Source organism: Taudactylus pleione, unplaced genomic scaffold (assembly GCF_031769625.1).
Source record: "Taudactylus pleione unplaced genomic scaffold, aTauple2 ptg000758l, whole genome shotgun sequence".
Taxonomy (NCBI): domain Eukaryota; kingdom Metazoa; phylum Chordata; class Amphibia; order Anura; family Myobatrachidae; genus Taudactylus; species Taudactylus pleione.
In genome coordinates, this window is record NW_028285160.1 from 1,151,852 (window position 1) to 1,168,131 (window position 16,280).

The 16,280-nt window shown below is 46.6% G+C and overlaps 1 pseudogene; it reads right to left on the reverse strand.

Moving 5' to 3' along the window:
- Nucleotides 1-14,162: 14,162 nt before the first annotated feature.
- Nucleotides 14,163-15,137, reverse strand: LOC148476979 (uncharacterized; annotated as a pseudogene).
- Nucleotides 15,138-16,280: the final 1,143 nt, after the last annotated feature.

The following is a 16,280-nucleotide window of genomic DNA, read 5'->3' on the forward strand; positions in this document are numbered from 1 at the left end:
CATACAAGCCTATACATCCACCTATGACATAGGCAAAGGAGGGGGTATGCACCTGACTCAAGCGCAGTGGAGAATGATTTCCGTGTTGTGCAAGGTTCTTCAGCCCTTCGAACTTGCCACACGTGAAGTCAGTTCAGACACTGCCAGCTTGAGTCAGGTCATTCCCCTCATCAGGCTTTTGCAGAAGCAGCTGGAGAAAGTGAAGGAGGAGCTAAGACGGAGCGATTCCGCTCGGCATGTGGGACTTGTGGATGAAGCCCTTCATTCGCTTTGCCAGGATTCCAGGGTGGTCAATCTGTTGAAATCAGACCACTACATTTTGGCCACCGTGCTCGATCCTAGGTTTAAAGCCTATGTGGTGTCTCTCTTTCCGGCCGACACAAGCCTGCAGAGGTGCAAAGACCTGCTGGTGAACACACTGTCAGCTGAAGCGGAACGTGACACGTCAACGGCTCCTTCTTCATTTTCTCCCGCAACTGGGGCTGCCAGGAAAAAACTTAGGTATCCTAAGCAACCCGCTGGCGGTGATGCAGGGCAGGCAGGACCAAGTTTGGACATCTGGTCCGGACTGAAGGACCTGGCAACAATTTCTGACATGTCTACTGTCACTGCATATGATACTGTCACCATTGACAGAATGGTGGAGGATTACATCGGTGACAGCATCCAAGTAGGCATGTCAGACAGTCCATACCTGTACTGGCAGGAAAAAGAGGCAATTTGGAGGCCCCTGTACAAACTGGCTCTATTTTACCTGAGTTGCCCCCCCTCCAGTGTGTACTCCGAAAGAGTGTTTAGTGCAGCCGGGAACCTTGTCAGCGAAAGGCGTAGGAGGTTGCTTCCACAGAATGTGGAGAAGATGATGTTCATCAAAATGAATTATCAGCTCTTCCAGGGAGACCAGCCTCCAGAAGGTACAGAGGGACCTGTGGTGGTGGATTCAAGTGGGGACGAGTTAATACTTTGTGAGGATGAGGATGTACACACTGAAGAGGGTGAGGAATCGGTGGATGAGGAGGATGAGGATGACATCTTGCCTCCGTAGAGCCAGTTTGTGCAGGGACACATTAATTGCCAGCTTGTTTTGTGGGGGCCCAAACGAACCAATCATTTCAGCCACAGTTGTGTGGCAGACCCTGGCGCTGAAATGATTGATTTGTTAAAGTGTGCATGTCCTGTTTATACAACATAAGGGTGGGTGGGAGGGCCCAAGGACAATTCCATCTTGCACCTCTTTTTTTCTTTGCATTATGTACAGTTTGGGGCCTAGTTTTTCTAACTGCCATCCTGCCTGCCACTGCAGTGTCACTCCTAGATGGGTCACGTGTTTGTACCGCCCACTCGTGTCGCTTAGCATAGTCATCCAGCTACCTCGGTGCAACCTTTTGGACATAAAAACACTATTGTGAGGTGTGAGGTGTTCAGAATAGACTGGAAATGAGTGGAAATTAAGGTTATTGAGGTTAATAATAGCATAGGAGCAGAAAAACCTACAAATTCTGTGATTTTAGCTGTTTTTATGCTTTTTTTCAAAAAAATACAGATCCAAAACACAAAACCCAGAACCCAAAACACGGAAGGGTGGTTTTGGCAAAACCAATCCAGATCCAAAACACGAAGAAAGATCCAGATCCAAAACCAAAACACAAAACACGAAAAGTGGCCGGTGCACACCCCTAATATATATATATAATTGCGATGATGGGTGTGTTATTAGAGTGACACACAGGAGTGTTGCTGAAAGTAGTTGTGTGCAGAGATGCTGAATCACTCACATTGCAGGCCATAGGCCATACTTACATAGATAATCTAGCAGATGGTGCGTCTAATGGTAATGTCTAAATGCAAAAATAGGTGTCTCAGTCCTTGCACATTCGGACGCACGGCTGTGCACCATGCGAGGGGTTAGTAGCAGCCGCGATTGTGTCCATCTTAGAATTAGAATGAGGGAGTATCCCATTCCCTCAGCAGACCCCGCCCCCATCAGGGCTGCTTTCGAAAATTTCCCGGGCTGGTTTTCAATCATAATCCGCACCTGGTGAAAAGTAACAGGTGGTCAATTCATTATAGTAAAGTGTTAATGCACCAGTATTGTATGAATTACATGTCACATTAAATTCATCATATTACACCATATAACTCAAACAGGGCATTCCTAGGCTAGCCCTATAACCCCAGCCTAGGTGGAAGCACATATATTGTTAAGTATAGTATCTGGTAACCTAGGGTCTCTTTATAAGGTACGGGAGAGAGGTTGCATGTACATAAGTATTCACAGGCTTTGCTCAATACTTTGTTGATGCACCTTTGGCAGAAATTACAGCCTCAAGTCTTTTTGAATATGATGCCACAAGCTTGGCACACCTATCTTTGGGCGGTTTCACCCATTCCTCTTTGCAGCACCTCTCAAGCTCCATCAGGTTGGATGGGAAGCGTTGGTGCACAGCCATTTTCAGATCTCTCCAGAGATGTTCAATCGGATTCAAGTCTGGGCTCTGGCTGGGCCACTCAAGGGCTTTCACAAAGTTGTCCTGAAGCCACTCCTTTGATATCTTGGCTGTGTGCTTAGGTTCGTTGTCCTGCTGAAAGATGAACCATCGCCACAGTCTGAGGTGAAGAGCGCTCTGGAGCAGGTTTTCATCCAGGCTGCTCTGTACATTGCTGCATTCATCTTTTCCTCTATCCTGACTAGTCTCCCAGTTCCTGCTGCTGAAAAACATCCCCACAGCATGATACTGCCACCACCATGCTTCACTGTAGGGATGGTATTGGCCTGGTGATGAGCGGTGCCTCCAAACATAACGCCTGGCATTGACGCCAAAGAGTTCAATCTTTGCCTCATCAGACCAGAGAATTTTGTTTCTCATGGTCTGAGAGTCCTTCAGGTGCATTTTGGCAAACTCCAGGCGGGCTGCCATGTGCTTTTTACTAAGGAGTGGCTTCTGTCTGGCCACTCTACCATACAGGCCTGATTGGTGGATTGCTGCAGAGATGGTTGTCCTTCTGGAAGGTTCTCCTCTCTCCACAGCGGAATGCTGTAGTTCTGACAGAGTGACGATCGGGTTCTTGGTCACCTCCCTGACTAGGGCCCTTCTCCCACAATCGCTCAGTTTAGACGGCCGGCCAACTCTAGGAAGAGTCCTGGTGGTTGCAAACTTCGTCCATTTAAGGATGATGGAGGACACTATGCTCATTGGGACCTTCAAAGCAGCAGATATTTTTCTGTACCCTTCCCCAGATTTGTGCCTCGAGACAATCCTGTCTCGGAGGTCTACAGACAATTACTTGGACTTCATGCTTGGTTTGTGCTCTGACATGTACTGTCAAGTGTGGGACCTTATATAGACAGGTGTATGCCTTTCAAAATCATTTCCAATCAACTGAATTTACCACAGGTAGACTCCAAAGCTGTAGGAACATCTCAAGGATGATCAGTGGAAACAGGATGCACCTGAGCTAAATTTTGAGCTTCATGGCAAAGGCCGTGAATACTTATGTACATGTGATTTCTTAGTTTTTTTTTTAATTAAATTTGAAAAAATCTCAAAAAAACCTTTTACATGTTATCATTATGGGGTATTGTGTGTAGAAGTTTGAGGTCAAAAATATTGTTTTTCCATTTTGGAATAAGGCTGTAACATAACAAAATGTGGAAAAAGTGAAGCGCAGTGAATACAGTGAATGCACTGTGTGTGTATATATATATATATATATATATATATACTGTGTATATATATTGTGATAGAAGCACTGGAGAAGTTAGGGATGGCATGTATGTGTGTCCCCGATTTTTGTCATATGTGTTTTAAACCCCTTAAACCCCCAGGAAAAGTCTGTTTTACTAAACAGATTTATGTGTCGGCTTTTGGTAAAAGCCGCAGAATGGGTCCTGGGGTTGTGGATGTGAGAGAGAAGGGAGGGCTCCATCCACAGGGCCATATCAGGTGTTAGGCCTTTCAGCCTGAGAGCAGGCTACTAAGTGATTACACCTGGAAGTGGCTCATACAGGCTGTGTAATGTCTTGGTGCAGAGTCTCACACCTGGGAGAGCAGGCCTGCAGGTTAGCTTGCTCTGAGACACTGTTTGACACAAGCCTGAAGCTATTGTGGACGTGAACTTGTTTTAGTGTTCTGTTAGTGAGGGAACCTACTGTCTAGTTAGAGCCCAGACAGGCTAGGATTTGTTTTATGTTTTGTTTATTTGATTACTGGTATTGCACAATAAAAACTGGCGCCGACCAGCTTGCACAAAAACCCACGACTGGAGTGCTGTGTGTAAGGAGCCGATCATATCACAATTGGTGGAGAATGCAATTATACACTAAAAATTGCAGCAAGAGGAAAATTCTACCTTTGAAATTTAAAGTGACAGACACCAATTTGTTGTGTTGGATATCAACTCGTGTTCTGTGAAGTCCATAAAGGTGGCGTCGATAGATGCTTAGAGATGCCAGATTTTGCTTCAAACCTACACCTAAAGACAACATGGAGGACATTGTTAAGGCCTTGCTCCAGGTTATGGCAGCTCAGCAGGAAACTAACACAATTCAGGAGGTAGCCCTGAGGCAACAACAAGTCACCATCGAGGAAACCCGCCAGGCCTTAGCGGAAAACAGCCAGGCTATAAAGGAGGTGGTACAACACCTGGTAGCCGGTCTGGAGATGATTCCACTGACCCTCCAACCCACACACGCTCCATACGCGCCAGTCATTTTTTACAGAAGATGACTCCAAGTTATGATGTTGAGGCGTATCTCACGGCCTTTGAGAGAACCACAGAAAGGAAGAGTTGGCCCAAGGAACAGTGGGCACGTCTTGTGGCACCCTTCCTGTCTGGAGAACCACAAAAGGCCTACTATGATTTGTGCCTGGCTGATACAAAGGACTATGTAAAACTAAAACCAGAGATTCTAACTCGCTTGGGAGTCACCACATTTGTTTGTGCCCAACGAGTCCACCGCTGGGAGTTCCAAATTGAAAAGCCTCCATGCTCACAGATGCATGACCTCATCCATCTAACCACAAAATGGCTACAGCCCGAGACGCTGACAGGACCACAGATCATGGAAAGAGTCATGATGGACCAGTATCTGCGATCGATACCTGCAACTCTGCGCAAGTGGGTGAGCCATGCAGACCCTAAGTCCACAGACCAGTTAGTTGAACTGGTGGAGAGGTCCGTGGCGGCTGAGGAGCTGTTGAGTCTGCCCCACCAAGCACTGATGGCGCACCAGCAAACTCACATCAACACTGGTAAGACTGTTCCAGGGGAGAAGGGTGCTGGGTGATGGAATGTACTTAAGACTGAGGGTGTGGAACCTGGAGACAGGCCAGGCAGGTTCCTATCCCATAAAAGACTAGATAATAATGTGATTCAGTTTTTCCGATGTGGTTGCTTCGGCCATATTTCAGCTAATTGTTTACTTACCTCTGAACCTATGCAATGTGATACTGCTCATGTCTACCGCAGGGGGTCTTTCTTTGCACAGCCAGCCTGTATTGCTGACCGGCAGGCTGAGACAGACAAGCACAAATGTGTACTCACTGTAGAAGGCAACCGAGTAGAGGCTCTGGGCCTAATTCAGACCCGCTCGCGAGTGCTAAGCTCTCGCAAGTGGGTCGATGTTGGCCAAGTGCGCATGCGCACGACGGAGGCGGTTCCATCGTGCGCATGCGCGAGACCTGAATAACGACAGCCAAGCCATCATTATGGGTCTCGCACAAAAGGGGGCGTGCTGTCGATGGTGAGTGACAGCATGCCCCCTTTGGTGGGCGTGCCGGGGGCGTGGCTGCCCAGATGGAGGCGTTCCCATGGGAACGCCTACCATCTGGGGCCGGCCCCACTGACATCACAAGTGATGTCAGTGGGAGTGCTTTTGGTTCTGATGTAGCCAAAAGCACCCCAGGGCTTGCGGCAATGAGACCCTACCGCAAGGGTCTCGTCACAAGCCCGATGGTCGCGATGGTCTTGACCATCGTGACCATCATTTTGGCCGCTCGCTATAGCTGTGGGTGGTCACCCACAGCTATGCGAGCGGCCAGGAGGCCGCTCTTAAATTCAGGGGGATGGCCCTGATTCAGAGCGAGCGCTCTGTCAGAGTGTCCGGCTCTGAATCTCTGTTAGATGCTGGTAGCCTGGTGACACTTATGAAAGCTGAGTTGGTGAACCCCTTGAAGTGTAAGGGGAAAACTGTTGGTGTGACCTGCATACATGGGGACACTCGCTATTATGTTACTGTGGAAGTGAACATAGAAACACTATATGGTTCCCCGATAGTCTCTGTGGGTTTGGTACATAGCTTAATGTATGATGCAATATTGGGGAGAGACTTTTCTCACTTCTGAAAGTTGTGGGAAAGCCGATTTTGTACAGAGGTTAAACCACCCTGACCCATTTGAGAAGGTTACTGATGTAGTAGCAGGGGAAGTTTCTTCAGGGTCAGAGATGCTCTGTTTTTCTAGAATGATTGAGGAACTAGAGAATGCGGAGCATGATGGTGGCTTGCCAAGGGATGTGCCTCCCACTGAGGTGGGAAGTGTTAGTGAGCCAGTTGATCGTCTGCCTGATTTAGAGGTCAGAAGAGAGGTCTTTTCCGTGGAGCAGTTAAATGACCCTACTCTGGCAAAAGCCAGGGAGAATGTCAAAGTGATCGATGGTAAACCCATAGACCCCGATAGTCGTCTGTTATATCCTCACATGGCAGTATGTCGGGATTTTCTGTATCAGGTGACTAAGAAAGGGGAAGATATTGTGGAACAATTGATAGTTCCCAAAGCGTACAGAAGAACAGTGTTAGATCTGGCTCATGGTCATATAACGGTAGGCCACCTGGGGGTAGAGAAAACCACTGAGCGGATTTTGCAGAGGTTTTTTCGGCCCGGGGTCCATAAAGAGGTATCTGACTTTTGTGCATCCTGCCCCGAATGTCAGTATCATACTCCCAGACCACATTTTAAAAGCCCTCTAGTCCTGTTACCTATTATAGAGATGCCATTTGAAAGAATAGCTATGGATTTGGTTGGACCCTTAATGAAGTCTGCCCGGGGCCATCAATATATATTCTGGTGATAATGGATTACGCTACGAGGTACCCGGGAACGCGATACCATTGCGCAATACATCAACTAAGTCCATTGCTAGAGAGTTGTCTTTAGCAGTTTGGGAATACCTAAGGAAATACTGACTGACCTGGGTACCCCATTTATGTCAAAAGTCATGAAAGAGTTATGCCGCCTGTTCAAAATTTAACAGTTAAGAACTTTGGTCTATCATCCCCAAACCGATGGCTTGGTGGAGAGGTTTAACAAGATGTTAAAATATATGCTAAGAAAAGTAGTCGACAAGGATGGTAGAGATTGGGATTACTTGTTGCCTTATTTGTTGTTGGCCATAAGAGAGGTTCCTCAATCCTCGGTTACGCAACTTTGCTCCTGGGGACAGAGTCTTGGTGTTGGTTCCCACAGTAGAAAGCAAACTTTTGGCTAAGTGGCAAGGGCCCTTTGAAATCTTAGATAAAGTGGGGCAGGTCAATTATAAAGTTTGCCAGCCGGGGAAAACAAAGCCAGAACAGATATACCATGTAATCTTATAAAACCCTGGAAGGATAGAGCAGCACTGTCAGCCATCCGAGCTTCTCCAGTAAACCCAGGGCCCATGGTTCCCAAAGTGATGGTGGCAAAAGCCCTGTCAACAAGGCAACAGCAGGAAGTTAAGGAATTTCTGATCAGAAATAGGGTGCTGTTTTCTGACATACCAGGAAAAACCACAGTCATTAAACATGACATAATCACTGACCCAGGGGTTAAGGTTAACCTAAAGCCCTATAGGTTACCAGAAGCCCAAAGAGAATCAGTATAGAAAGAAATTAAACAAATGTTAGAGTTGGGTGCAATTGAAGAATCTCACAGTGAGTGGTCAAGTCCCATTGTGCTTATTCCAAAGCCTGACGGGAGTGAGCATTTCTGCAATGACTTCCGGAAATTGAACAGTGTGTCAAAATTCGATGCCTACCCAATGCCTAGGGTGGATGAACTAATTGAAAGGTTGGGGACAGCCAGATATTTAACCACTCTTGACTTAACCAAAGGGCATTGGCAAGTGCCATTAACTGAGAACGCCAAAGAAAAGACAGCTTTTTCTACACTGGAAGGGTTGTTTCAATATAAGATGTTGCCCTTTGGGCTACATGGGGCACCTGCTACCTTTCAAAGAATGATGGCTAGGATTCTAAGGCCCCATAGACAGTATGCTGCTGCTTATCTGGATGATGTCATTCATAGTCCTGATTGGCAGTCTCACTTGCCCAGAGTACAAGCAGTGTTGCATCTATAAGGCAGGTTTGACAGCCAACCCAAAAAAGTGTTGTCTAGGGATAGAAGAAGTAAAGTATCTTGGATACACCATTGGCAGAGGTTTGATAAAGCCAAAGCTTAATGAGATTGAGGCAATCCAAAACTGGCCACAACCCCTGAATAAGAAGCAGGTGAGAGTCTTCTTAGGGATTACTGGATATTATAGGAGGTTTATACCCAATTTTGCCACCATTGCAGTCCCACTGACTGACCTTACCAAAGGCAAACAGAAAGTCATGGTGGAATGGAGTCCTGAAACAGAGAAGGCTTTTCCGGAGTTAAAAATAGCATTATGCACCCAACCAGTTTTGATGACCCCTGATTTCGACAGAGAGTTTATGGTGCAAACTGATGCATCAGATGTAGGCATAGGAGCGATCCTGTCCCAAAGCAAAGAGGGTGAAGAACACCCGATTTTTTTTCTTAAGCCGAAAATTAAATGTACATGAGAGAAACTATGCTACAGTCGAGAAAGAAGCGTTGGCCATAAAGTGGGCATTAGAAACTCTCAGGTACTACTTGGTGGGAAGGCAGTTCAGATTGATCACTGACCATGCCCCTTTGAAGTGGATGTCAGAGAACAGAGACAGCAATGTGAGAATAACGAGGTGGTTCTTGGCATTACAAACCTATAAGTTCACAGTAGAACACAGGCCAGGAAGCCAGCTGGCCATTGCAGCTGCTTTGTCACGTGTCCATTGTTTGGGGGCTGCAGTTGTTCCGCCCCACAGGTCAAAACAAAGGGGGGGATATGTGATAGAAGCACTGGAGAAGTTAGGGATGGCGAGTATGTGTGTCCCCGATTTTTGTCAAATGTGTTTTAAACCCCCAGGAAAAGTCTGTTTTACCAAACAGATTTGTGTGTCAGCTTTTGGTAAAAGCTGGAGAATGGGTCCTGGGGGTGTGGATGTGAGAGAGAAGGGAGAGCTCCATCCACAGGGCCATTTCAGGTGTTAGGCCTTTCAGCCTGAGAGCAGGCTAATAAGTGATTACACCTGGAAGTGGCTCATACAGGCTGTGTAATATCTTGGTGCAGTGTCTCACACCTGGGAGAGCAGGCCTGCAGGTTAGCTTGCTCTGAGACACTGTTTGATATAAGCCTGAAGGTACTGTGGACGTGAACTTGTTTTAGTGTTCTGTTAGTGAGGAAACCTACTGTCTAGTTAGAGCCCAGACGGGCTAGTATTTGTTTTATGTTTTGTTTATTTGATTATTGGTGTTGCACAATAAAAACTGGCACCGACCAGCTTGCACGAAAACCCATGACTGGAGTGCTGTATCCTGGCTGCTGTGTGTAAGGAGGTGTCAATCTACCCCAGGAGAGGGACGCCCTACCCCGATCATATCACAATATGTATATATATATATATACACCATAGGCAGAGGCTTGATAAAGCCCCAACTTAATAAAATTGAGGCAATACAAAATTGGCCACGACACCTAAATAAGAAGCAGGTAAGCGCTCTTTTAGAAATCACAGGGTATTATAGAGGATTTATACCCAGTTTTGCCACCATTGCTGTCACTTTGACTTACCTTATCATGGGTAAACAGTCTTTTATATTGAGGTAGAATCCTGCGTCAGAAAAGGCTTTCCAGGAGTTGAAGGTAGACAGGCCAGAGGTGAGTGTGGAGTCTATTGTTTCTAGTTTCCAGATTGTGGGGAGGGTGACCCCACAAACTTGGCAGCTCCCCAAGGCATCACAGTGATCTCCCTGGTGAGTGCACGCTCCAACCTTATGTACAAAGAAAAGTGCACCATTGTACCTGTCAGGATTAAAACACATCATGGACATTTTTGAAAAATAACACTGATGTTGTATGTGCTTGATTCGCTGCTAATAAATAACTTATCTGGTGTACTTTCTCAAAAAAACTTGGAGCTATTGAAGTTAAAAATAAACCATGCAGCAAGATGTATATTTTATTAAAGTGATTAATTTAATCACAAACTTGTTGCTTTATTAAGTGGTGTCAATTAACTGAAGAGCATTTACTAAAAACAAACATACAAAGAAAAAGACCTGCTTAATCATCAACTAGTGTTTCTGTTTTCAGTTACCTACAGGGAGGTATATTGTATACCCAGCTGCATAACTATTGCAATTGCAAATACACAACTGTAAAAGGGCTCGAAGTCCTAAAGAGCTCATTGGTAATGGCAGATTCAGTTCATTGTGGGGTTTACCCTGCAGCTTATTATCAGCCTGAAACTATTCAATTAAGTGCCGCATCCCCACGTGTGTTAAGTCCACAGCCTCAGGAGCTTTGAGGAAAAATCTGTTAAAGGCACCCTCTGGGTCTTATCATGCTGGGAAACCCATAGATTCTGGCACTGAATGTGTAATTCATGGGTTACCACATGGGGAAATTGTAGAATACTTGAATAGCTCCGAGCGTTAAAACACTAGTTTGCAGGAATCTATGACCTGCAAACTGGATTTGTTCTAGGGAACAGGATTGCCACCTAGCAACAGCAGTTGGGGTTAGGCAGCAAGCCTCCCAAAAAACGCTGAGACAGAGGAAAGTGAAAGAATATCGCTTCCTCTGCGTGTGAATAACGTGGCGTGTGCGCACCCGCGGGTCACGTGCACGCTCATATCACATGCACGTCCACGGTCACATCGGTACACGCCCGAGCCGCGAATTAAGATTTTTTCGGAAGGTCGCTGGTGACAATCCAGTCCCCAGAGAAGGTAAACCTGTATACCTGATACCTTATGCCTTTGTTTGACCTTTTTGACCTTACTTTAAAAGGAAAAAAAGGATGAAACCGTAAATGCTTCACAACAAGAACAATTTTTATTGAACTGTAACTGATGATTTTCTGGAAGGAAAAAATGGTTTGAACGGTGCATTCCGAACTGGACAGGAAACAGCTATTCCAAACTTAGGTCGGAAATCTTGTATGGAGTACCGGGTTACTTCTGTTCTTTATTGGTGGTTACTTGAGGCTTTTTTGGGTCTCTTGGTGCGCCTTAAGGACGAGAAAGGTAAGGTTAATAGACATTGAGTGAGAGTCTCCAGAGGAAACAACAGACCTAGCAAAGGAGAGTAAGAAAAGGGAGGGTAGGGTGGGAGCTGTTGCTAGGTGGCAATCCTGTTCCCTAGAACAAATCCAGTTTGCAGGTCATAGATTCCTGCAAACTAGTGTTTTGTTCTTCGGGAGCCTGGCCACCTAGCAGCAGCAGGTGGGTAGACTACTACATACCTGGTGGTTGCTCTCAGAAACTCGATCTTTTGTAGATCAGTTGGTCTCCAATAGTTCTTTGCAAAGGTACGGGCCCAGGCCCTCCTTGCTGCTAGCATGATCTCGAGTGTAGGGGCATGGCTTTAGCTGCTGCTCTTGTTGCAGCTGCTCCCCTTAAGGAATGGCTTTTGAAGTGGTCAGTGTCTATCCCAGCTTCCCTCATGGAAGTCACAATCCATCCTCTAATAGTAGAGGATCTTGCTGGGCAAAATGGTTTCCTGCAAGTGATGAATAACTGTGTGATATTGTCCCTTATTAGTGCTGTGAGGGCCAAGTAAGATGATAAGCATGAAGCCACGCACAGGTTAGGTTCTGAAATGTCATATATCAAATCAAATTCTACTGTTGGGCTATTGAATGAAGACGTCTTTGTATGACCTTTAAGAATTATATGGTACCCTGTAGGAGTCCGTGATAACCATGGGTCTGAGGTATGTATAAGGGTTAATTCAGCCCCTCTGGCTGCTATCACTAAAGCTAGCAAGGATGCCAACTTGTGGGATAACAAGGTAATGTTGTTCTCTGTCTCCCAAGAGGCTAGGGCAGAGAGGAAGGGTTCGATATCCCAGGTATGGGAATACTTAGGTTGTATGGGTCTGGAGAGGCAGATACTCCTTAACAGACAAAGGTAAAGTGTATATTATCTGTTAGGTTTGGGATCATAATGGCTAAGGCAGAATCATATGACTTTATGGTGGCCGATGCTAGGCCTAATTGGTATTTAGAGGCTAAGAAGTCTAAGGCTAAATGTAGTAGAGAGGATTGGTCTGAAAAAGCCCCTTGGGACCGCCAGAGGTCAAATTCTTTAATTATCGCCGCATACCTGGCTCTAGTTTGGGGTCTTAAGGATGCATTGATTAGGGCTTTTGTGGGGGATGCTAGGGCTGGATCTATTAGCAACCTAGTAATATTGCCATCCACATGCATTGGGGAAGTGGCTCCAGAATGTCTGGAGTTCCCTGGAAACAGTCCTTGGATAACCCCAGGGGAATCTTGGGTCCTATGCATAATTGGCTGATCACCGGGAACCATACCCTGGATGGACATACCGGATATACTGCCACAATACTGGGTACTCGCTCCTCCCTGATTTTCTGTAGGACTTTCAAGAGGAGGGCAGGGGGTGGGAAGGCATAGGGGCGAGACAGGTCTGTCCAAGGGAAAGACATCGCATCCATTCTCCATACCCCTTTTGTCCATATTCTGGATACGAAACATGGAACTTGGGCGCTCGTGGGGCTGGCAAAGAGGTCTATTTCTAGGTTTCTGAATGTTTGGAGTATTTTTAGGAAGACCTGGTTTGTCAATGCTGCTGATCCCTGGGAGATTCTTTCTTGGGATAGTGAGTCTGCGAGTTCGTTGAGCTCTCCTGGGATGTAGGTTGCCAGTAAAATTATGTCCCTTTGGACTGCCCAATCCCAGATCTCTAATGCTTCTTTGCATAGCGACAGTGATTTGGTACCCCCCATTCTGTTTATGTATGACACCGCGGTCGTATTGTCCAGGCATAGCTGGATACAGACCCTTCTCGTGTGTTCGGGCAATAGGGCTTTTAGAGCCAATTTTACTGCGCGTAGTTCTAGAACATTTATGAAGAGACTGGATTCTTGGGGTGACCAGGTGCCCCTGACTGCTTTCTCTTGAGAGAAACCTCCCCAACCCTTTAGTGATGCGTCTGTAGTGATTGTCATATGGGGTGTTGGGTCTAAGAGTGGGCGAGGAGGAGACTGCTCCACTTGGACAGTTCTGTTTTTACTCTTCTGGAGAGGAAAATAGTGTCTTTCCAGGAATATTGGGCGTGAAGCAGAGATCTTAGGAGCATTTGTAGCTCTCTGCATGACAAGGGCACATGTCTGAAACCAGGGGACATAGCAATAATTTTCCCAATAATCCTTGCTAGGGAGCGGAGGGATAATCTGCGCTTCTGGGAAGTCCTTTGTATGTACTCTTTCTTATCTAGCCAGGGAGAAAGAATGGGTATCTAGATCGAAACCGAGAAATGTTATGTTCCGGGTCGGAGCTAACACTGACTTTTGAGTGTTTATTATGAATCCCAGGTCTGTTAATGGTGAAAGGGTCGAATATTTGTGTCTCAGTAGGGTGTCGTGGTCTGAGTGTACCAGTAGTATGTCATCTAGTTAAATGATACATTGAATGCTTTGCTGATGTAAGTGGGACACTACAGCTTTCATGACCCGTGTAAAGGTGTAGGGAGCGGTAGAGAGGCCAAACACCATAACTGTCCATTGGAATAAGGTGTCTCTCCAAAAAAATCTGAGGAGACGCCCGTGATTCGGATGAACTGATATGGAATGGAAAGCTTCTTTCAGGTCTATCGTTACGCAGAAGCAGTCTTTTGTGAGGAGGTAAAGAATGTCTGGAATACCTTCCATGCGAAAGTGTTTTGGTTTGAAATATTGATTTAAAGCTTTGACGTTTAATACCAGTCTTATAGAGCCATCTTGCTTTATTATGGGAAATAAGTGGCTGATCCAGACTTTTGCCATCAGGTCTGCCAGTTATATCTTTCCCTGTTGGAGGACTGTAGTCAGTACCTCATCTAGCAGAAAGCTGCAATTCCAATAGACGAGGAATATGACCCGCTTGGTGTGGAAAACAAATTAGAGGAAGGTTTAACCCTGAACGGATCGTTTTCAGCAACCACTTGTCTGTGGTAATCTTTTGCCACTCTAGATATGATTGTTTGAGAGTTTTGTGGAGAGAAGGGAAAGTGGGTGAACTTACCATAGTTACGGCCTCTCTTGGCATTGTTCCAAGTGTTAGAGTACGATCCTCTTGGGGCATTGTTGGATCGGCGCACAAAGCCTCCTCTCTGGGCTCTTCTTGTGCCTTGGAAGTCTCGGGTCGAACCTGTGGCTCGCGAAGTACGACCCCCTTGAAGAAAGGGCCTTTTGAAGGGCTCATTTACTTTTTTGAGGTCTGAAAAGGACTGCCTTGCCTTATATCTTATTTCAACCTCCTCTATAAACTGAGGGCCGAAGAAGTCTGCGTCAGCAAGGTTAGGGAATTCTAATGATTTAGGCACTAGGTCCTGCGCCAGTAAGCCATCTGGACCTGCCGGTGTTGGTGATATAATTGAAAGTCTGGCCTATTATGAGTGTTGCTCTGCTAATGGCCTTAAGGAGGGCAAGCTTGGACACCACCAGAGATTCCAGAGAGATGCTGGACTCCCCTTCTCTCTCTGCTTTATCTAATACAAAGAGCAGTGGGCCAGCTGCGTCGGCCATTTTATATTGAATTTTTCTAATGGTATGGTCTGTGGAATCGTTGTGCCTCTTTTGTACCTCTTTTCTCCCACTATGGAGGCTAGAGCAGGGTCAATATTAGGAGCGAACAGTGCAGGTACATCTGGTAGACCCGTGTAGGATCGTAACACCAACTCATCTTCTTTGACAAGTGCTGCTCTAAATGCCAACTGGGCAAATTTTTGGACCTCAGAGTTGCTTTTTAAGGCCAAGTGTGTGGAATATAACTTAGCGGGCAGTATTTTCCCTGCTAAAGCAACCCTGGCCATCTGAATCTCGCTATATTCTCCATGTTTGGACGAGGCGGAGGTTCTGGTAATTTCCTCTGATTCCCAGTCTACAGAGGAAGAGTGGCCATGGTCCCTGCGGGAAGTGTGCGACTGTCTGTCAGGTGACCCCACATGCTCAGGGCGGGTGCCTTTGTGCTGCCGGCTACAGGCAGAGGTATCTTGCCAGCTACGTGCAGAGGTGATGGGCTATGCGCTCGCAAGCGGGTCGATGTTTACCCCCTGCGCATGTGCCGCCTCCAGTGTGCGCATGCGCGAGACCTGGCCAGCGACGGCCGCTCCGTCGCTACGGGTCTCGCACCAAAACGGGGAGGCTGTCGATTGTGATTGACAGCTCGCCCATTTGGAGGCGGGCAGGGGGGGTGGCTGGACAAATGGAGGCATTCCCGAGGGAACGCCTTCCATTCGTGGGTGGCCCTACTGACAGCACTAGTGAGCAGTAAGTCCACTGGGGCTTGCGATGGATGAGACCCCACCACAAGGGTCTCGTCGCAAACCCAATGGTCACGATGGTCGCGACCATCGCGACCATCACCTGGCCGCTCGCAAAAGCTGTGGGTGCTCACCCACAGCTTCACGAGTGGCCTGGAGACCGGCTCAAAAAAAAAAATGCTGCCCTGATTCAGAGCGAGAGCTCTGAAAGAGCATCCGGCTCTGAATCAGGGCCACTATCCTTTTTTCTGCTATGGACAATTCATGAGGAATAAGGGAATGAAACCTGAAAAGGTCTCCCTGGTGCTAAACTTACTTTTATTTTTATTTGTACCTGTTTTCTTGTGGGTTGGTGAGTTCCCTGAACAAGGAGGTGACTTGTCACAGTGCTGAGGAGATTTTTCTACCTCAGAGTCAGAAGAATCAGAAGTGTCAAAACTTCTGATAGGAAAATGTTTTTCTTCCTAATATGAATATCCTCAGAAGAGGAGGAAGTAGAGGGGGAAGCTCTTGCCCTTTTGTGGTCTCTTTTCCCCTTTTAACTGCCAGCCATGGAGGACATTTGCAGTGAGTTTATCACAGAGACAGATATTGTGTCCTCCATGCGAGCGCTAACAGAAAAAAAATCTAAATTCGTGATACGAGCGTGCGCCCACGTGACCATGGGCTTGCACATGACACGAGCGTGCACGG